Source organism: Dermacentor variabilis, chromosome 2, assembly GCF_050947875.1.
Source record: "Dermacentor variabilis isolate Ectoservices chromosome 2, ASM5094787v1, whole genome shotgun sequence".
Taxonomy (NCBI): Eukaryota; Metazoa; Arthropoda; class Arachnida; order Ixodida; family Ixodidae; genus Dermacentor; species Dermacentor variabilis.
In genome coordinates, this window is record NC_134569.1 from 127178898 (window position 1) to 127200594 (window position 21697).

Here is a 21697-nt window from a genome sequence, read left to right on the forward strand (position 1 = left end):
AACTCTTCAGGCAGACATGAATCGCAGGAACATCAGCTTGTGAAACAAAATATTACTTTCTTACAGCTAGGACTGCATTTGTCGTCTGTTTTCCATCCATGCCGACGTGTAATCGCTATGGCGCTCGCCTATCCCTGCTTCCGACATCTCTCTTGAACACGACCACGGCATTGCAGCATTGCCATGTTAGCAGTGCCTATCTTGATATGTTTTCTTGTCTAACTGACTGACAAGAGGTGAGGAGCACGCAGCAGTGGAGAGGGTATCGTTTGGGCCAAGCTAGCGCAGTGAAAGTATTTAACCGGATAAGGAGTGTGGTGCCGGCGCCTGCGATTGGTCCGTTTCCCCTTGCGTAGCTTGCTGTGGGTGGTCGAAAATTGCAGTAGTGTGCAACGGAAGATTCAAAATGCCACAAGAACGGATTCTCAGCGAAGAAGAGTTGGAAGAAGAGTGATGTTGTAAACGTGCCGTAAGGCCTCGACAAATTTATACTGCCACGTAAAATGTTTTGTTATACGCAAATAAATTCCTGCTGCCAGGCAGCTCTGAGTAGCCAATGTCCGAGTGATCGGCGGGCAGACATCTTCTATCCTTTGCTTAACGGGGCACTTTCTGGCTATTCCGAAAGAAAGTCCAGTAACTTTCTTGCGGCACATGGAGGGCCTGGGCATGGGCGGTTCGAGAATATTTTTGCCGAAACGACATATGACGCTGGACGCCGACGCGAGACCCCGACGCCGGATTTTTTGTGACACGGGGCCCTTTTATACTTTTACTTAGTTTAGACTTTTATACTTAGTTTACACAACGTTCGGAAGAGCCACGCTCCGGCCATTAAACGCAGCTGCAGAGAATCTATGAAGGTCTGAGGAACACCTATACAGCGCCAAGCGGTGAAAGCCAGTGAGTGTATAAAGGCTTATCACGTCTACCATTTGATTTCAGATACGTCAATATGCATCGTTGCAATACGAAGAGTATGCATAACGGCTCTTCCGGCTCAATTCTCAGTAAATTAAATTCCGAATAACCTTCCGTGTCATTATCTAGCCAACTCGGGTCGTACCACGCATTGCATTCCGAGATAGAAAAAAAAATTTAAACTGCCGCATCTCTAGCTGCCTGACTTGAGTACGTTAATTAAGCAGGGATGGCACTGGGCTCTCTGTTGTTGGAGAACGATGCGATGGACGCCGTGGCGTGCGGTAGTCGACGGGCGCTATGCAGGATGATGACAGGCGTATAGGGCCGGCCCCGTCAACTTTGCGTAATTGCTAAAAGTGGCTGGAACTGCCGAGCGCCGCTCTCTCACTTCGTCGCTTTGGACGTGGGACACGGTCGGGTGTTGATGTGCCGCGTTCCTATTGCGCAGACCAAAATTACCCGCTTTTCGAGGACACGCTCGCAAATTTAATTAAACTGTAAAGCGGCGTTGATCTGCTCATATAACGCTGCAGCAGAGTTTTCCAACGGGAGCCAAGAGAATTATCGGCACCATGGCGCCATCGGAAAGTGATAATGAGCGCGGGTAAGCAGTATTAAATTGTAATTAAATGATGGGGTTTAAGAGAAAAGAGAGAGAGCGAGAGAGAGGGAGTAATTATTTCCTGGAAGATCCTGGACAGGTTTGCCTGGCGGCACGATTAGCGTTATGTAGTTCCTATGGGAGCAGTGAGAAATGAAATGACGCGCGCAGTACGCGTCACGGACGCACGACACAAACAAAGCCCATTACAACTTACAAACTAATCGTAAGGTATCACATTGAGAGCGCTGCCTCTGAAAAAGATTAAATTAGCCTTTGTTGCTCGGGACGCGAAAACTGCGCTTGTCCATTGGCCAGGCACAATGTTGTAGCTCAATGCATGACAGTCTCTCACGTATACATTTAGTGCGGATATTAGGGCTGCTTTTTTAAAAATGTGAACGCACTGCAAGACGGGATTAAGTGGACGTCGCCTTTTCGTATACGTTGCATGCAAGGCACAGTGGTGGGACGATATAGCGTAAAGCTATGCCAAATTGTTACTTTTCCATTTCTGAGATCGGCACTCCACGATTGTTAAAAAATGTTTTTGGTACATCCCTCCTAAGCCTGTTTATCACGCGACGTCACGAGAACGTCGAAAACTCGCCATCTAAAATGACGTGTACGCACTGGCTACGAATGATTAGACCCAAGAAAAAGAAACATCATCGCGACGCTATATCTTTTGCACCAATAGCCCTCCCATGTAGTAATGAAACGTTTTCTGGCTGCACCCACTTCGCCCGTCTGTCATACAACGTCGCAAAACAACGAAAACTCACAACGTCAAAGTGACGCGTACGCAATAAAGGTGCATAAATATGTCAAACGAAACTGAATTTCTTTGCGGAATAGCTGGAGGCTGCCCCATTCCTAAAGCAAGAGGAGATTACTGCCCGATGATCGTTCTGGCACAGGCTACTCGGAGCTGCCGGTGAGAATGGACTTATTTGCTTATAATTAAAAGATAAAAGAATGCATGACAGGATAACGTTGTGGAGCCCTTTCGGCCGGTATACGGCATCGCTATGCCAACACTTCTTCTCTAAGGATCATTTTAGCTGTCTTTTGAACTTCCCGTTGCCCACCGCTGCGATGTTCGGCCAGTAATTGCAAGATTTGGACAAGGGGAAGCGGGCCAATCGCAGACGCCGGCACTGCCCTTCTCATCAGGTTAGCTACTTCCTCTCAGCTAGCGCTGCCCCACCGTATCCTTCTCCACTTCTGCGTGCTCCTCGCCTCTTGTCAGCCAATTAGAAGAGAAAGAGAAACCAAACAAGGTTGGCAGCGCAATTTGCTTTTAAAGCAAACGAAAGTGACCTCCTGTATAAACAAGGAGAACGTTTCACTGGTCTGTTCAAGCAGCACTGCAGGTAACCTCCCTATGCTTGCGTGCATGGTTACGCAAATCTGACGTCAGGAGATTGGAATAAAACAGGATTGGAGTTTGGAAGTAGATTTGGATTGGAAAACACATTTGTCCATCACCGACCACGACGGGCAAACAAGCGGCTCTTTTAGAAGCGACCGCGTCCGCCGCCCTCCGTGGAGGCGGTAGCGAGCGTGAACTGTTTCGTGGAAGGAGAGTGAACGATATCTATTTCCGGATTGCCTCGTTCTTGCTTTGGACATCGGAGGCGGAGTTCTGTGAACTATACAACTCTGATTGGCAGCAACAAGGTCATCGAATTCCCTTGTGTAGGGAACTAGGCAAAAATAACGTTTTAAAAGCAAACCTTTGGTACAGAGGGGGAGCGCTGAGGTGTCCTGACCTCTGCAGACATGTATGATCTCTGAGTAGAATCTGACTACTTGCCTCAATATGTAAATCAACCTTTTTTCTCTCGCTCCTACTCCCGGACGTCCTCATTCATACGGCGCGAAGGATTCCTTGCCTAAACATTACCCCGAGTGTCACCAAAAGTGAATCGGGACCGTTGTCGGAAAAATGCTTTAACAAGCAACCGGTCAGACAACGGCTTATATCAATGCGTAGCTTGGCGCAGGAAAATGGCCAAGTTGGTCCAAGAAAATGTGCTTTCGCACGATATTCCGTGGGCGGCGCAGCCAAATTGTCTGTAAATTTCTTTTTTTATCTCACCGCCATCAAAATCGAATTCCCGATCCCGTGCTCAACAGTACAGCGTAGTGGCCACAGAGCCATTGAGGCTACGAAGCCAACGCGGTGTGCGTTCAATTAGACAGTAAAGCAACACACACCAGAAAGCGTAAAAATGGCTGAGAAATTAGGACGCTGACGAGCATCTTGTAGTCCCGAAAGCTCCACCTCTTCTACAAGCGCCGACATAGGGTCGGCTTGCTTAGCGTAGCTCGTAGAACCGACAAATTCGGAAAGGACTATTCACGGCGCGGCGGCACGTACGCCTGCGCAGCTGCTTAAGTATGGGCAGGTGTTTCGTCATTCTAGGGACGTTTTATGGTACTGAGCGCATGCGAATTTTGTACTCACAATGATGTGAGCGATGCGGGAAATCTTGCGAGGGGCGTTGAATTGGCTCATGCATCTTTGAATTCTCAGGTTCGTAAGGCTGCTTGCTATATTATATTTAGCCAGTGTCGCTTTTTTCGGAACTTTCAACGCATCACTTTTTGATCCCCCGTCGTTCGCGCTACTTTTCGAATAACGACATCTATAAAACTAAAAATAACTTAATAACAAATAAAGAAGTAAAGCTAGAAAAAGGAGTTGAAATGCTTTAATATGGGAACAGGTTAGTAGTGTGATCTGTGCAGTTGCCTCTGAGGAAATCATAGCTGCGGCATAGATGCTTTGTTGTGAAGAGCCGCGCGTTGCCGCCAGCACCATCGCCATTTTTGCGAATATGAACTGCACGAATTCTTTAATTGTGAGGTATTCTTTACTTCATACAACGTACTTTTCGGTAACTTGGTAGGTTCCCATCTCACCTCGTTTTGCGTCTCTTGATTGCAAACAAAAATGTTCCGATGGTGGATTTTGAACCAGAGCTCCCAATAGAACAACCCGATGCTCTACCCACATAGGCCAGGGTCGCTTCTTTTTTCCTGCATAAAATGCATCTGGCCACATGCTCATTCATTAACGGGCAGGGGATTTCCTATGCAAGAACTCACCAATTACTTCATATACTAACTGACAAATACCTCTGGACCCCTCTTATGGCCTACAGGAAACAACGCCCCACAGCAATTTTCCAGGCGAAATAATAATAAAAAAAAAGAACACAGAGTACGTCAGAACATGCAGTGTTGGAATTGTACAGAGCAATATTGCTGGACGTGCCGAGACACAGGTTGTCCGTACAGGATAACACCTTGCAGGACAAATATACGCGCTCTACAGGTGTTCCAGCTCGGACTCTCTCAGGGCCTGTGTCAGATTTCCAAGATATGCATCATTAGCGGCAACTACTGCAGTCGGCGGGCACCATGCGACACACTTACCGCGGAATCGCTGAGAGTGAGGCGTCTTTGGCGGAGTCCATTCCCATTTTCTTGCCCGACAACCTTCAGAAAGGCCGCAGGCGTAATTCTCTGCTACAATCCATGCTCGTTGCACCAGTTTCATGTCAAGCTTCACTCCGGCAACTGAGCTATCAACTATTCCTTTGTGTTTAGTTCAACCTCTAGGGCGCCTCACTTTACCAGGAATGAGAAAAAAAAATCCGAGCTGATATATGCTGCTCTTAAACAGCTATCTATGCTCCCTTTGCATGAGACTATGTTTTGACCATGCCAGCGTTCATACTGATGGGTAGGCCACTTTCCAGGGTTCTGCAGGATCCGCCATTTTCCCAACACAGGTCATCATATTTGGTTTCAAGGCGCTTCTATCTCGGTGTCGCAGCTAAAAGCATATAGAGATGAACATTTTGTTTGTTTATAGCGCCATAAAGTTCCACTTTCCACTTAATTGATAATATAGTGCTCCGTGCTGCCCCTTTCCAAGCTTTTGTGCGAGTTTATTTATGCAAATTACTTTATATGCGAAGCATTTTCTGGCGATCATGTTCCACTTTGACAATATCTAACTAACCGCCTACGTCTTGGTGCTCTCACGGTCATTTCGTTAACTTGGTATATACCAAAATTGGCATATTATGACATGAGTATATGACGAACATAAATGATAGGTCCTGACATGAATGCCATGACATGCGTGTCATGTAGGTCATAAAACAGCCACCTACGTCTTGGTAGGTGCCAAAATTGGCATAGCATGACAAGAGTGTATAACGGACATAAATGATAGGTCATGACATGAATATCATGACTTATGTGTCATGTAGGTCATGAAACAGCCGCCTACGTCTTGGTGCTCTCATGATCGCTTCGTTAACTTGTTATTTACCACAACTGGCATAGTAGGACAAGAGTGTATGACGAACGTAAATGATCCGTCATGACATGAATATCATGACATGCGTGTAATATAGGTCTTGTAGCAGCCGCCTACGTCTTGGCGCTCTCATGGTTGTTTCGTTAACTTCGTCGTCTCGCACACTGCTTCGCATAACATCGATTCCCACAGGGCGTGGAATCTGTCGGCTTATTTTCTTTTCTCTCGTGCTTTGGTCTCTTGTTATGTAATAAAACTTCTGGTAGCGTGCCAATCCTTTTGCTTGGCTAACCTCCTTTACCTCATAAAAAAATTTACCTCATTAGCGGGCGCGTGTTTTCACTTCTTGTTGATATGGCGGTTTCGTTGTGATACATTCTTTAAGTACGCCACTTATGTGCATGGTGGGCGGGCTACGGGATTTAAATAAAGTACGATGAGAGAGCGTGTTCACGAGACTATTGCTTTAGGCTAGCTGTCAGGCATAACGCAGCATCAACGCTGTGAGCAGATTGACACACATGACTCAAGTGCAATATATCATATCTTTTTGTTCGGTACTGTATATGATGCGGTTTCAGTTCCACCCAGCATCGAGTAAATTTTAAAAGCTTTCTTTTTGGCAATAAAGACCTTCACATGCCATTTATTACACACCACTAACAAGCCTCACTCACGACAGGCACGAGTACAAACAAGATGTCGTACATCACAACTAAAACTACCAGCCGTTTGGCTCATGGGGCGATAGGAGGTCCCAGTCATATTCGAAAGGACAATAGAGACTTCGTACAATATCCATTGTAGACAATTTCACAAATAGTGGTGAATCTTGCTGCTCGTATTTTTATAGATGAAGACTAAGAATTTTTCAGGTTTTCCTCAAGGAAACTGTCTGGAAAGACCTAGGAGCATTCTTGTTCCAAAGAAGGAAAGATACTTTCTGTAAGCAACGCACTTGACAGTGAATTGCGTTCGTTGGACACTTGTATGTTCTGCCATTGAGGGAAAGGTTCCATAATCTTGATAGGAATAATACACTGACCAGCTGTCAATTATAGGACACTGCACACGCTTTTCCATTTGTTGATTGGATATCTGGGTTGACACTCTGCGCTATAGGTAGGGTACACTTTTCTCTGAATAGGTTTGGGACGTTCAGCCTTCTGTCTTCAGTAGGCTCTACGCCTAGCCCGAACCACCTTGTTTGTTATCAACATATTGTCTTTGGTCATTAGCTCTGTTTCGATGGTATTCCACAAAGCCCATATTATAGTTGTCACTGCAGCCTCTTACAGCGGAGCTGTGTATGTCCACCAACCCAAGCACTTTTCAATGTCCTTATACCTCAAGGCTCCCGCGCCGTCTATGAGGAGGAAAATAAAACCAGTAGGTCATGCGCTGACACATAGTTTCATACAATAATTAGTAGAGGGAACTCTGGCGCCAGTACATACGGGAGCTGCAATCGGGGTGGCTCTGCCAGCACGGGAATTATGGGAAGTACATGGATTTGCAGAGCCTTCGTCCTTCTGCTTTTAAACGTCTCTTCGACTTTGTAAATTCGTTATCTTCAACAAAATACTGGGTAATGAATAATTAGGTGAATATTAAGCAGGATTCGAACATAGGACCTTTAACTCAGAAGCGTGACATAGAAACCATTATGCCAAAGATGCATACATGGACGAGTGGCATAGAACGCCCTCATGAATTTCTTTCGGGCAAGCCAGCGTCTTCAGACACTTGCCTCGTTTCAATTTGGACACCCCGACAGGTTGGGCTGCTATTACTAGCGATTGTTCGTTTTCGTAGAGTATTCTACATACGGAAGCAAAAACCCTCAAAATGTGTAAACGTATATTTTCAGTGGTGTGCTCTGTCTTTTTTTTTGCAGCTCCGCTGGTAGCGCACATTCACAGAGTGGAATGGCTGCGATTTCTTGCTTATCCTCACCATCAGCTGTAGTTTCACCCCAAGTGCCGGCAAAAACATAAGTTGGACCTACCGATCCGATGTTTGTCTGTATACTCGACTTGAAAAAACAAATGCGTTATTTTCCAGTGCAGTTTGTTTAATGGAACCCTGCTCCGGTTCAGCGATCGGGACCGCCTTCTTTATAAAAGCAACTTTGATAGCTTCGTCATCGCGAAAGGAAGGTGTTATAGCTGGCAAAGGAATGTGCTCAAGCTCATTATGCTCACGGCAAATTCACAAATACGTTCTAGACTTCCTTTAGGTTCATTGTTGTACTGTAACTCAACCTTCCTTTCTTCCTCGCTCTCTTCTAACCGAAATTATACCGGCTCCAATAGGTACCATCCGGTAAACTCCAGCTTCATTCCAACTTCCTTTAGTACTGTTTCGTCTATTTTACCATGATTTCCAAGTACTGTTTTTAGCAAGAATACCTTCAACATGCAGCCAGCCTTTTCCTGCCGCGGACGCCATTTGGCATGATAGGGTTCGTTTAGGAATTCAGTGAAATGCTTCCGAGGTGTTGCCTCGGTATAAAGGAGACAAGGCTGTATATAAACGCACGCAAGAGTAACTATATGCAGAGAAGAGAACATTCACTTTTATAAGCATACACTAGGTATTATATTGCAAATAAAATATTACAACGATAGTTTAGCCAGGAGACATAATAATAAGTTAAGAAAGTAACCTCAAGTTCACTGAGTTATCGAGGGGTGTCAGGATAAAAAGATGTCATCATCAAGTAAAGCGTTCACGAATTAGTCACGACGATGGCGTTTGAGCAGTCCAGTTCCGGATAGCACTACCGCAATGACGCAAGTGTCGAAGGAAATAAGCTGGTCCCGCGCGGCCGACATAAAGATGTGCTTGATTCCCGGCTTGCCTTCGAGAATTGTCAGATGCCAGCGTGCGAAGCCTTTCCATAAGGTACGCTGTGATCGAATGGAAGTCCTTGGGACCCGCCGTAGTTGCTCAGTGGCTATGGTGTTGGGCTGCTAAGCACGACGACGCGGGATCGAATCGCGGCCACGGCGGCCGCATTTCGATGGAGGCGAAACCCGAAAACACCCGTGTACTTCGATTTAGGGGCACGTTAAAGAACCCAACAGGTGGTAAAATTTCCGGAGTCCCATACTACGGCGTGCCTCATAATCAGATCGCGGCTTTGGCATGTAAAGCCCCATAACTTAATTATTTAACTGCTTGGGTCCAGGCATCCGTCCCCCCACTTTGTCGCGCCTCGTCACCCAGCTTTACAAGAGCCGCGTGGCAGTGCAGACCACAGTTTGCTACGAGAAGACGCCAGGTCGTCGGGAAGCGCATAGCCGGCTAGGTTGAGGCCTTGTGAGCCCGTATCCAACCGCCCGTCAAGCTCGCACCTTTTCTGCGAACTAGCCGCTTTGGCTTGTTCGAACAGCCGACGTGCTCCCGCCGCTCTCGCGGACCACTCTTCTCTCCTTCCTTCTTTTTAATGCGTTGGATTTCTTAGGGTACTTCAGAGACTTTTCGGGGGCTATCCATCCATCGATCGATCGCAATCGATCGCACTGTAGACGCAATACTGGGCAGGTAAAGCTATTCTAATAAACTCTTTGGCGCTGACTTGGAGCACCGGGTATGTGCCATGCATTCTGTGCTGGTCTATAATTAACAACTTTGATGCTAACTTGTGCTACTAGATTAGTGGCACTGGGAGTGTGCCGCTCTACAACGTCGAAAAAGAACCCTTGAATTCCCCCGATGCTGAGTGGAATTGAACCCGCGTAACAAGGTCTCCTCAAGGGCAGCAAACCGACCCTTTAACAGGTTGCGCCACAAATGAGTATGTTCCGCTTTTGAATGAACGCCTTTCACGCCAGCGCTTTAGCGAGCTGCGCTGGGCTAGCTTTGCGCCGCTCTTCGACGAACTTCTCGCCAACTTGGGTCACTGAGGGTGCGCCCCTAAGCGTGCGGCAAGCGAGGGAACAGTTCTCAGCGTGCGCATGCACCGGCGCGCCGCGCCTCTAGTCTTAGAGGCCAGGCGCGGAGTTCTAGCTAACGTCACTAGATGGCGCATCGTGTCCAGAAAGATGCGCGAGAGCGGGTGAGGAGCCTGGTTGCCAATGACGCGTTTCTCAGCGTTCAACGACATGGATTTCGGAGGCCACATGCAGTATTCGCGGCGGCGGCGTGAAAGAGGAGCTGCGCTACACTACACGCCTCGTACAGAACTCCTTTCGACGATGGCAATACATTCTGTCACTATATTGACTCAATGCTAACACATTACCGTCGACAGTTATCGTTAGATGGGTTCTTCTGCAATTTGTTTCTTCTTCGTTGGTACACTGTGTACCTCGCCGATGAGTGATTGTTTTTGTTGTTTTTGTCTGTTACGGCGCTGGTGCACTCGGGCCAAATTCCGGAAGCACGTCTCCGTTGTTGTCTTCTTTAATGCGACCATGTGACGCACGCATATGGTCGCATGCACATGCTCGCACGCATAACAGATGACCGCAGCCATTTACGTCTACGCATTCCACAGTGCAGCAACATTAAGGAATTAAACATTTTTAGGACCCAACTCAATGTATTGGCTTTCACAGATGATCTTGCTTTTCTTTAGACAGACGAACTTATAATCGAAAAATTCCTATAATTGACTTAACATTTAGGCCACAGTCTTTGCTGGCGCCAGCGCCAACTATAGTTCTTTGAGACAACTGAAGAAAGCGTCACGTCGCACTGCAACCAATGAATGAATAGAATTTATTGATAGGAAAGACAGAGGGGTCGACCTGAGCTAGTGCGCTCTAGACTGCTACTCTGCACTGGGGAAGAGGGAAGGGGAGTGGAAGTATTGGAATGGATGATGATGATAAGAGAAGTGGTGAGTGCTTATGTACATGAGACAGTTGCCTCGCTAGAGCCGCTCGTAGAGCTTGGTGTCCTGCAGGAACTTCAACAATACTTTTGTTGCACGCATTGAAATTGCAGTGTCAGGCCATGGGCCGAGGATAGCTTCCTCCGACAGTAGTTGCCTGCCAACGCTGGCTAAGAAACTGTCTAACGTCCTCCGCTCCAGCATATATGCTGGGCAGTCGCACAGTACGTGTTGCAGTGTTTCGATCATCTGGCAGTGTACACAATCAGGGCTGTTCGATTGGCCGATGAGGTGTGCGTAGCGACGGGTGAAAGCAACGCCGAGCCGAATCCTGTGTAGCAATGATGTTTTGCTCCGTGTAAGCTTCGGGGGCAAACAGAATTTACCGTCTGGGTCAATCATATGTAGACGTCTGTGAATGTTATCAGAGTGGGCTCTGTAAGCCTTTGTAAGGTCCTGCATGAGTGCCTTGATCATGGAGTTGGTGTCAGGTCACGAGTAGGCAATCCGTACTTCATCAGAGGAAGAGGAGGCCGATCTTGCCTCACTGTCAGCGAGTTCATTACCAAAAACACCACAATGGCTAGGCACCCATTGAAAGGTGATCACGTGGCCACTTAACTCGGCACTGTGATAAAGTTCGACGTTTTCCAGCACGAGCAGATAGTATGGTCCTTTGTTTAAAAAGTATTTTAGCGCCTGTAGCGCTGATTTGGCATCGCACAATATTGTCGATTTATGGGGTGTCTGCGTTCTCATAAAGCGGACAGCCTCCCGTATTCCCGCAAGTTCCGCAGCCGTAGACGTCGATTTGTGGTCTAATCGAAATCGTTGAGTAATTCCAAGTTGTGGGATGACAAATGCGGCCGTTCTGGCAGATGGCGTGACCGAACCATCAGTATATACTTGTACAGTCCCACTATATAAAGTAAATATATGGGACAGGGTGAGCTGCTTCAAGCCAATGGAGGAAACGTGAGATTTCTTCCTAATTCCGGGTATCTGAAGCCTCACTAGTGGTCTTGGCAATGTCCATGGAGGTGTCGCGGGGATGTCGGTTGCCTGGAATCTTGCAGGTGCAATGCTTGCGTGACATGCAATAGCTTTAGAAAAAGCACAGTCAAGGTTGACGCTTGGAAGCGTTGACAGTGGATGGTGTGAGTGTCTGGTTAGCAGGCGAAGATATGTTCGCACAGGTTCACAAGACCTGTATATGTCGATAGGACAAGCCCGTGCTTCCGCTATTGTGCCCTTAGTTGACGTGCAGCGTGGCAAGCCAAGACATATCCGTAGTGCTTGAGCCTGAAGGCTCTCCAGCGTGCGTATACAAGATGACCCCGTGTTAGATAACACAGGCATGCTGTAGCGTATGTAGCCCACTGCAACAATCTGCTTAAAAGGAGCGAGAGTGCGAATGAGCGCGCCAGTGACGATTAGGCCACAGACGCAGCAATGAAACGGACGAATCACCCTCACCCACTGCAACAATCTGCTTAAAAGGAGCGAGAGTGCGAATGAGCGCGCCAGTGACGATTAGGCCACAGACGCAGCAATGAAACGGACGAATCACCCTCACCCACTGCAACAATCCGCTTAAAAGGAGCGAGAGTGCGAATGAGCGCGCCAGTGACGATTAGGCCACAGACGCAGCAATGAAACGGACGAATCACCCTCACCCACTGCAACAATCTGCTTAAAAGGAGCGAGAGTGCGAATGAGCGCGCCAGTGACGATTAGGCCACAGACGCAGCAATGAAACGGACGAATCACCCTCACCCTCACCAGTGTCCTTCCCGTGCGTCACCGCTCATGTAGCAACAAGTTACACGATTGTTTGCCTCGCGCAGACGCGTTGGTCCATCTTTGAAGAACGCCAATGTGTGCTTGACGGCCAGCTATTTGCAAAATTATTCGCATAGCACCTACTCTCGCAGTGCGTGGGATCTGCATAAATAAAATAAAAATTATCTGCAGGTCAAATAAAAAAAACATTATGCTTTATAGCTGTCTCTCTTCAAATAAAGTTAATCTCTGTCTCTCCCTTTCTTGATTGCGTACATATAGCGCTAAGGGTTGTGAACTCCGGTTTCTTTTCTCTCTCTCTCTTACAACCCTTTTCGCGGGTGTGGGGAAGCAAAAACAACAAATTCTAGTTAACCTCCCGGTCTCTACCCTCTTTTGATCACGACTTCCTTTTCAATACGGCTCTGGTGTGCAATCTTCTTGGAATTACCGAAAAATACGCGTATACTCCACTTCGGAAAAGTTCAGAAATACTTGGGCCCTAAGAAAGCAAACCAAGGCGTTGTTAGAAGTGCGTCGCTGTTCATACTTGATGGCAAATGATTATTCGTGTGACCCTAATAACGAGTCTCCGGGTGGGAGCGGAATAAAGAGAAAATCGAAGACTAAGGAGGGTTGTTCGCTAGCAGCCTACATCCTCTGGTGGCTTGTGTTGAAAACCGGGGCTTTATGTCGGCTGGCGCTCCTTGCGTTTCTCTCCGAGGCCTCGCGAGTTTCGTGCGTCTCTTTCAAAGCGGGTCTCTTTAATCCTCGAACAATAAGTTCCTTTCACTTGCTCCACTTCGAAAGCTCGGTAGTAGTCGAAGTTGCGTGCTCAACGAAGAACGCAATTAGGACTTAGGTGGCCGGGGGCGCTGCCAGAGCTGACAAAGAAGCCGCAAAAAAAGCGCCCAAGGGAGTTCGCGTCACACCGTGCGGAGCACATTACGCATTACGCCTCCAAGCGTCGCTCCAAAAAAAAAAAAAAGAAAAAACGAAAGAAAAAAGGCTGTTTGCCCCGCGCCCTTCGGCGCCTTTGCACGTTTCCATCTCCTCTTCTACGGCCCGCACGTTTCAAGCAGATGTGGTAGAAAAAAAAAATTAAGTAGGACTGCTCGAACAGCGAAGTTTCTGAATTGAACAGAAGATCACATTCCAATATATAGCTGAATACAAGAATGCGTGCTCATTTCTGAATAAAGGTAAATTTGTAAGGGCTGCAGGGAGTTGATTTTACTGAAAGACGAAGGAGAAGAAAAACGTTGAGCAGAATGATTATTTGCGTAATTTCATGCATGTAATGCGATTCACAACTGGACTGCCTGTAGGCTGCAAATGAGAAACTGCAAGCAGGTCGTATCTGGCGCGCCGTGACATTCTCCGTATAAAAAAAACGTGGGCTGACTGTCTAAGTGATAAACTGATCTGCCTAATTCGAAGGAAAATATTTGAAGGCTGCCTAAAGGCGATGAAATTTTTACAGAATCGCTACAAAAATTACTGACCAACAGTTAGCAATACACCAAGTGTTCGTCCAGGAACTGGCTTCTTTCCACAGCGTCGTCAGAGGAACAGAAGGCGCTTGCTTCTGTTTATCCCCTTGTAAACTTTACAAAGTGACGTTATCCCGCTCTTCCCCATTCCACCATTTTCTCCCCTCCCCTTATAGGCGGGAGGCAACGAATATTTGACATTTCCGAGCAGTGAACTCTATACTATAGCATACAACTTGAATAGCGAATACTTCTTTGATTCATATTCGACATTTCGAATATTCGCAGATACCTTGTATTGGCTAGGTCGTATTTGTGCGAGCCGTGTCTCGTCAAGTGCGAGCTGTGCTGCGAATGCGTTAAGCTGTCACGTGTGCGAGGCGTGGGTGACGACGATAGCACACAGACCGAGAGTCCACTTAGGCATCGAGGCCTTTGTTACCATGATAGCTCTGTCGCCTCCTTCTCGTGCCTTAAGACTACGCATTTGCATAAGAACGCTAGCATGCAGAGGCATGCAGAGCACGAAGTCGACGCACGAGGTACGTGCGAAGCAAGCGTCTTAATTAGCTCAAGCGCGCGCGTCGAGTGTCACGTGCTTTGCAAACTTTGTGGGAAACGCCGACATAGGGAGCGCTTGTTTGCCTCGCGGCCTGTTTACGCAGCGGTGAGGGTCCGATTTTGAGAGCTGGCATTGCACCGCACCGGCGTTGGGACGCCGGAATCTCGCTTGAAGTTTTCGTCTAAGGAAGGAAAGAAGAGCCGCCTGGGGCAGGAGGGATAGCGGAACTTCCAGCTTTCGTTTGGCGTGCATGCAAAGCTCAATCAACATAATTGCTTTAGCTTCAGTGGCCTGCAGTATAGCGAGTACATAGGTAGGCTATCCGCTCTTCAATCGCTCCTTGCAATTTCAAATAAAGAAAAGCGTTCCGTTGGCACCCAGAGAGCGAAATGAAGGCCGGAGAAAGGAACTGCAGGTGGTATTTTTTGCTTGTCCATACACGTAAGGGGCCAATTATTATATATTTAATTTTGCTCGACATTCGCCTAATTATCCCGTGAGACTTCCGCGCGAAACCAGTGCCCGCATTTGCATATGCAGGGTGTTAAACTAACTTTAGCAATGTTTTTAAGACAGACGGGGGTAGTATGTTTAGAAGAACGAGCGCAAAGAGCACATTGTTGGCAATCGCCTAGAAGACGTAACACTATCTATAAAAAAAAGCATTCTTTAGCAAGCTCTTTCACCCGTTTTGGTAGTCAGTGGCTGAACTTTCCTCACGAACGCAAAAAAAGTGCTAACGCAAAGGGCGCGTGCAACTGAATTGTGGGACCCACTCCTTGCCGAACCCCGACTATTATAATAATTATAGCTCTTTCAGGCGCATGCACATGCATTCGCGCGAGAGCTTCGGAGCGCCTGAAAGTTGAAGTTTCAGCAGTTGTGCCAACGTCCGACAGCTGTGCCACGACTTCCTTTGCTCCCACTGCGGCTTAAACGGCGCGATTTCGGGGACTGAGCGGCCGCACTACATCGCCTTCATGCCGAAGCACAGCGGGTTTCACAACTAACCACACGCAGTCTTGTCGGGCACCTCAGCGCTTTGTGGGAGAACAGAATAGAAAGCATTTCGCTAGAATAACAGCTTGGGCTTGTTGGTTTTCCATCCTGGTGTTAACAGCGCAAAACGCACACGAGACACGAAACGAGAAGACGACACCACAAGTGCTGACTTCAGCGCTTGTGGTGTCGTCTTCTAGTCTCGTGTCTCGTCTACGGTTTGCGCTGTTAACACCAGAATTGAAAGCGTTTCGGCGATCTTTCAACAGTGCGCACAATCAATACTACCTAAGTGGTGTTGGCTGTGTTGGTACAGCCCACGCAAACAGCAAGACTGTCGCAATTCTTCTGGTGTTGCTGCGGCGATAAGCACCCAGAACATACCGAATTTCGCTTATACCGAGAAGACGTGTTTCACTGCGACACACGCAGGAGGAGCGTTGACGCAAGGAAGCACGCACTCAGTGAGCGGTTGTCCCAGTGGCTAGTCCCTCGAGGTGTCACAAAACTGAGATTTATTGGGAATTGCGGGCATCGTACGAATGACGTGCGGGCAAAGCCCCAAGTACGTGAATGACGACCTTCGCCAAACATTACTTAAGCGACTGCAGGAGAGCGTCACACGGCTGTTATCCGCAATGCAGGGTAGCGAACCGGACGTTCTTCTGGTTAACATTTCTGCCTTTCCTTGTTTTTACAGCTAAGCTGTACCTACCTCTACCTCCCATGGGTCTGTCGAGTCCGTGGCCAAACATTCAACCACCCAGCCGTAGGTGCTCGCCGCTCGGTTCGTTCCAGAGCATCAGATGGCGCTCGCCTCCGCGCAACCGCGGTAGCGGTGGAGCCGGCAGCCGTGCTGGAAAAAAGAAAAACCAGAAAGCTCGCCTTCGCACATAGCGTTCGCCGCAAACATTCACCGGTAAAGATTAGGGTTGCATAAGCTGCAGTTTCCATGAAGCGGCAACTGTAGCATACGAAGCAGGGAGTGACGTAACTACACTTTCGCATGTAAAAGAAGAACCCGTCTAGCAAATGTGTTGTGTTGTGACAGTGCTATGGGAAGGAAGTCCACGTATAGTGAGGACTCCTGAAGAGCAACGTGCATACAAGGCGCGGCGAAAGTGTGGTTAAGTGCATTTCTCTACTGTCTGGTCCACTCTTTGCAAGTGCGTGAAGTAGCGGAGCAAGCCAAGTAGCAGGCCGTTGAAACGCATTAGGCTAATATTTAGGAAAAGTGCATTTGAATGCCGCCATGTGAATAATTTCAAGCTACGTCGCTATGAGTAATCGTTCCAGTTGTCGTTTACAGCTTCGCTGTCCAACCACCTTCACGGCGTGCATCGGAGACCATTATTTGCTCTCTCTTATCCGTATTTTTTCCAGTCTCTTAAGAGAACTGCGCGTTACACCAAATTGACATTCGAGAATGAGGGTTGTACTGTACTGTAGGTGATGTGTGAGAAAGTGTTTAACATAGTTCCTGAAAATATGCCTGTCTGAGGGTGCTGCTTTTTTGTGCAGGTGGGTGTGCAGTCACGTGATAATATTCTGATATTTCGGGTTTTACTTTTCGGCCGGAAAAAATAAAACGCGAACAATTATTATCATGCTGAAAACATCACAGTTCGACCTTTTTTTTATAATTGCCTGCAACATTTAGTTGAAACTATGACTATTCTTATGTCTCAACACCATAAAGGTGTTAATTAGACGTTTGTCACGAGGAAAACACCCACCAATCCATCAGCGCCAATCCAGACGTCAACGCAGCGTGGTTACCGATTGTGGACGGGCCCACAAAAGGCCCCCAACTCCATCACTACCTGAGAGCCAGAACTAATGATGAGGGGGGCCACCTTCGACTGCTACCCAACAATGACGGCGAGCTTGGATTCGCAGTTAATTAGATGTTTGCCACGAGGCAAACCCCAACCCATTCAGAAGTGCCTATCCAGACGTCAACGTAGCGTGGACACCGGCTCTTGACGGGTCCACAAAAGGCCACCACCCCTGAGATCCCGAACTAATATGAGGCAGGGGCAGCATCAAATGATACCGAACAACGACGGCGGCCTTGAGTTCGCAGATTGTTATCCTGCCGCACATACCATACCATCGGGCTTCGGAGGCGGCGTCACTGCGGAGCGTTGCGATACCATGGGCGTGGTATCGTAACGGATTCGACGATTTTGATTTGCTGCTAGACATTCTTCGGATTCCCTGGTTGACTTGCCTAGGGAAGACGACGGCATTAAAAGCGGTTACTTTTCGTGTAGTAGGGCAGAGGGTTCTGATATGAACTCGGACGTTTAACTTGCTTCTGCATGGAGTGGGCTTACGTAACTGGAGCCGTGTAACTAAACCAATGAACCCTTTTGCCTTCATTCCTACACATGGATGTACTCGTTGATGGGCTTGGTGGATTCCTTGCCCTAACGTCACCCTAAGCTGCAACCTTACGATAACGTAAACTCACCAGCTAGAAAATCATAATTACATAACTGATTGTTTAGAACAAAAAAAAAAACGCCTCCATTCCACCTTGTGAAAGTGGATATATAGCGAAGCTGATGCGGACGTTAGACGAGTACCACCGCCCCAACAGATGTTGGCCAACGTTATGCAAGCACCACGACCACAAGCGACGTACACCTGCCATGGTTCCTTAGTGGCTATGGTGTTGGGCTGTAAGCACGAGGTCGCGGCATCAAACTCGGGCCACGGCGGTTGCATTTCGATATGGGCGAAATGCGAAAACACCCGTGTACTTAGATTTAGGTGCACGTTAAGGAAATGCTGAGGGTCAAAACTGTTACGGAGACCCCCGCTACGGAGTGACTCATAATAAAATCTTGGTTTTGGCACGTAAAACCCCATATTTAAATTAATTGACAAGCACGTGTGCGGTAGCGCAGCCTACACGCTTATTCTTCTAGGCACTCCGCCAAGCCCAAGTGCCTTATTGAACTAAGTTCATGTTTAAAAGTAAATTGCGTCAGAAAATGCGTAAAGTACCACTTACACACAACCTACAAACATGATAGCATCGGATTGTAATTCGAATTTGGGAAAAAAACATAATTACGTTACGCGGAAATTCGAACACAAATCCCTTTTCCAGCGTGTTTTTTTTTTTTTTGGTGAGAACGTCTCGAGTAATTCCCCAAAACTATAGCCGAGTACAACTTTAGAAGGCAACGGCATTTGCCCCTCTATGGCGGATGCACACGAGCCTCCACCAATGGGCGCGCACTCTAATCTGACGTCATGAGCCAGACGGCTGGTCACCGCGCCGGCGGAGAACATGGCAGCCCGCGCTTCGAACTGGCCCGAGTCGCGCCAGCGGGACTATTTCTTCAGTCGCGGAGGCAATCGCCTGCCGCGCTTCGGTCATATTGGGCGGGGTCTCTCCTGCCTTAAGTTGTACCCGTCTATAGAGGCTAACCGCGTCACTGCAAAAAAAGTGCAGGCGGATATTCAACTCAACAGTGAACAATGTGTACTTGGCTTTGTTCGCGCAAGATAATCCGGGTTTTTACAGTGGAGCTGTTAGAACCACGCTGACTTTTTCTTGACGTCCGCAGATTCGTTAAGCTGGGGGAGAGAGAGCTGAGAGAAAGTGAAAGAAGTGTATAAATATAGCGTCGCGCAGCATAGCGACGTGGCGAAGGGAGGGGGGAGCCTGGAGGGGGAGAAATAGCGCCGCGGCGGGGACACAGGTGGTGTGACGTCATTACTTTCCGATAAAAACCAGCGTGCTCGGTTTGGTAGTCCTCTTTCTCGCAGTTGAAAAAAAAGTTATGCATGGCTCCGCTATCGCAAACACCAGAGACCAGTGGAGCTGGGGGAAGCCCAGCAAAAGTTGGACTAAGTGTGCGGTTTGGCACTACTCTACTGGCCTTTCCTGGGCTCCGCTGGTCTTTCGTGTTTGGGATAGCAGAGCCACGCATAATTTTTAAAAGCTCGAGGTTCACGGCAGTTAGACCACATTGTACAGACAGCGTGGTAGGTCAGTTTATCTATCAATGTAAGGAATTATTTGGGTACTCCGTCTGCTAGTTAAGGCAGGCTCAGTAACTGGGTAGGACGACTATTTCTGAAATTCTGCGACGAATATAATGACGCTCTCAGTCAAAGTGAAACTAACGAGAAAGAGAAAATTCAGAGCATGCTGAAAGATTTTCTGAACTCCATGCGCGTGCTTCTTTCTGATTTCGAACACCGGCTCTGAAGTCCGCTGTACAGGTGAAGTCCGCTGTAGAGCAAGTACTTGCTACCTTTGACCATGCGCTGAAGCTTAAGCTGACTAATCCTTACATTTTGAGAATTTTTAGATACGTAGACGGTTTTTTAATCATACTCAAACTTTCACCAGACGACGACCTTGCAGAAGTGGCTCTTGAGATTTTGTCAGTCTTTTCCAGTTGCTCAAGCCTGTTGCACTTCACTCACGAGCTTCAGCATAGTGGGTCAATCCAATTTTTAGACTTTTTTTTTTAAGTTAAACTTTTCATCCGCTGACCATGCTTACTGGGCCTTCGAGCTTAGTCCAAGAAAGCGTTGCTTCCTTTCGACTCATCTCATTGAAAGCTTATAAAACGGGGTATAAGTTCACCATGTTTCAGATCAGCGATTTTAATATCATGTCACCACAAGCAGCTTTCTAGTTTTCAACTTTAAGTGGGGCACCGGGAATAGGAGAGTTCTCCAAGCTCTCTTTTGCTTTTAGTTTCCAAATCTGTGCTTGTTCAACTTTAGAAAAAAACAAAGAACCATAAATTTCTAATGAACAGGATAGTGGGAAGAATTTCGACGTACTTCCGTACATTCCCTGCAGTACTTCACTAAGGTTTCCGATCATCTTAAAAAAAATTTCGGGTAAATATGGGGTTGATATCTTTTCAGAAACTTGTAAACTTTCGAAATTATGCAGCATGGTGGCAAGGGGAATCACAGGTTCGGCCTCCTGTGAAATGAAGGATATAAATTCGCATGTGCCTCGCACGACACGTGCCATTTATAAGATTTCACTTAAGTGTGGCAGATACTATAGTGGACAAACTGGTAGGTGCATCAAGAATCGCTTGCGTGAGCATGAGCGTTCCCTGGGGGCTGCTGGAAGGTCGAACTTGGCTATTCACTGCCGTGGCTGCTTGGGCCGCTCTCCTTTGTTATCAAAGACTAAGATTATCGGCAGGAAAGATGGTCAGCTGGAAAAGGAGATTGTAGAGGCAGTGGCCATGCGACGCTTTAAGGATGGTGATTGCGTTAGCTCGCCGTCTGTTGTTGTTTCTCAGAAAGAACTTTTGTTTCTTTACATGTGACGCACACGTGTTCACCTCAATAGACTTCAGCGTTTGTTTGTATTTGTATCACACCCCTGTGGAAAGTCGCTGTATGATTTTATTGTTTCTTTCGTTGTTTGCGGGTGCACACGCGTGCCTGATGTTTATAAGCTCGGCGTTCGTTTCATTAAGTAATCAGTTGTCAGTACCACTTCATGTTGTCCTTTTCTTCGTCTCGTGTGTTCCTTGCGGTAACTTCCCAAATCATGTATCAACGACTGGCCTACACGCACGCTCTGCTATGTAAGGAATTTAAGCGTGTGAAGCAGTCCAGTATGTGTTATTTCACTCAGGTGGCGCATTGAACCACCACCACGCGCCGCAGACAGGTGCCAAGGCTGTAGCGAACGAAGGCGTCGGGTAGCCAAAATAGCGCCCAACAGCTCGCGAGGACCACTTCAAGGACGACTGATTGCATTTCGGGGCGGCTTCAGAGAAAATAGGAAACCTTTCGCTCTGCAAACGTGTGCGGGGAACCAAGCCACCCTTCTGAAGGCGATTTGTTGCATTTGGGGAAACAATGACACCTTTCGCTCCCACGAGCGTGCAGGTGATCAAGCGAGCGTCCAGAGTCCGCGCAACTGCTTTCCCATGGTAAGAAATTCTTCCTTTCTTGTGCGCAAGTATGGAGTGGCGAGCCGGGAACGCCGAACAAACTTAAGGCCGTGGCGGCCCATCTTTAAGGCAGACGGTTCCAGTCAACGCTGTCGTTCTGCTCAAAGTATTTTGCCTATCAGCAGACCGGCGAGAACTCAACACGCGCGTTTCAACAGCGTAACGACGCCTCACCACACTATCTTACAAAA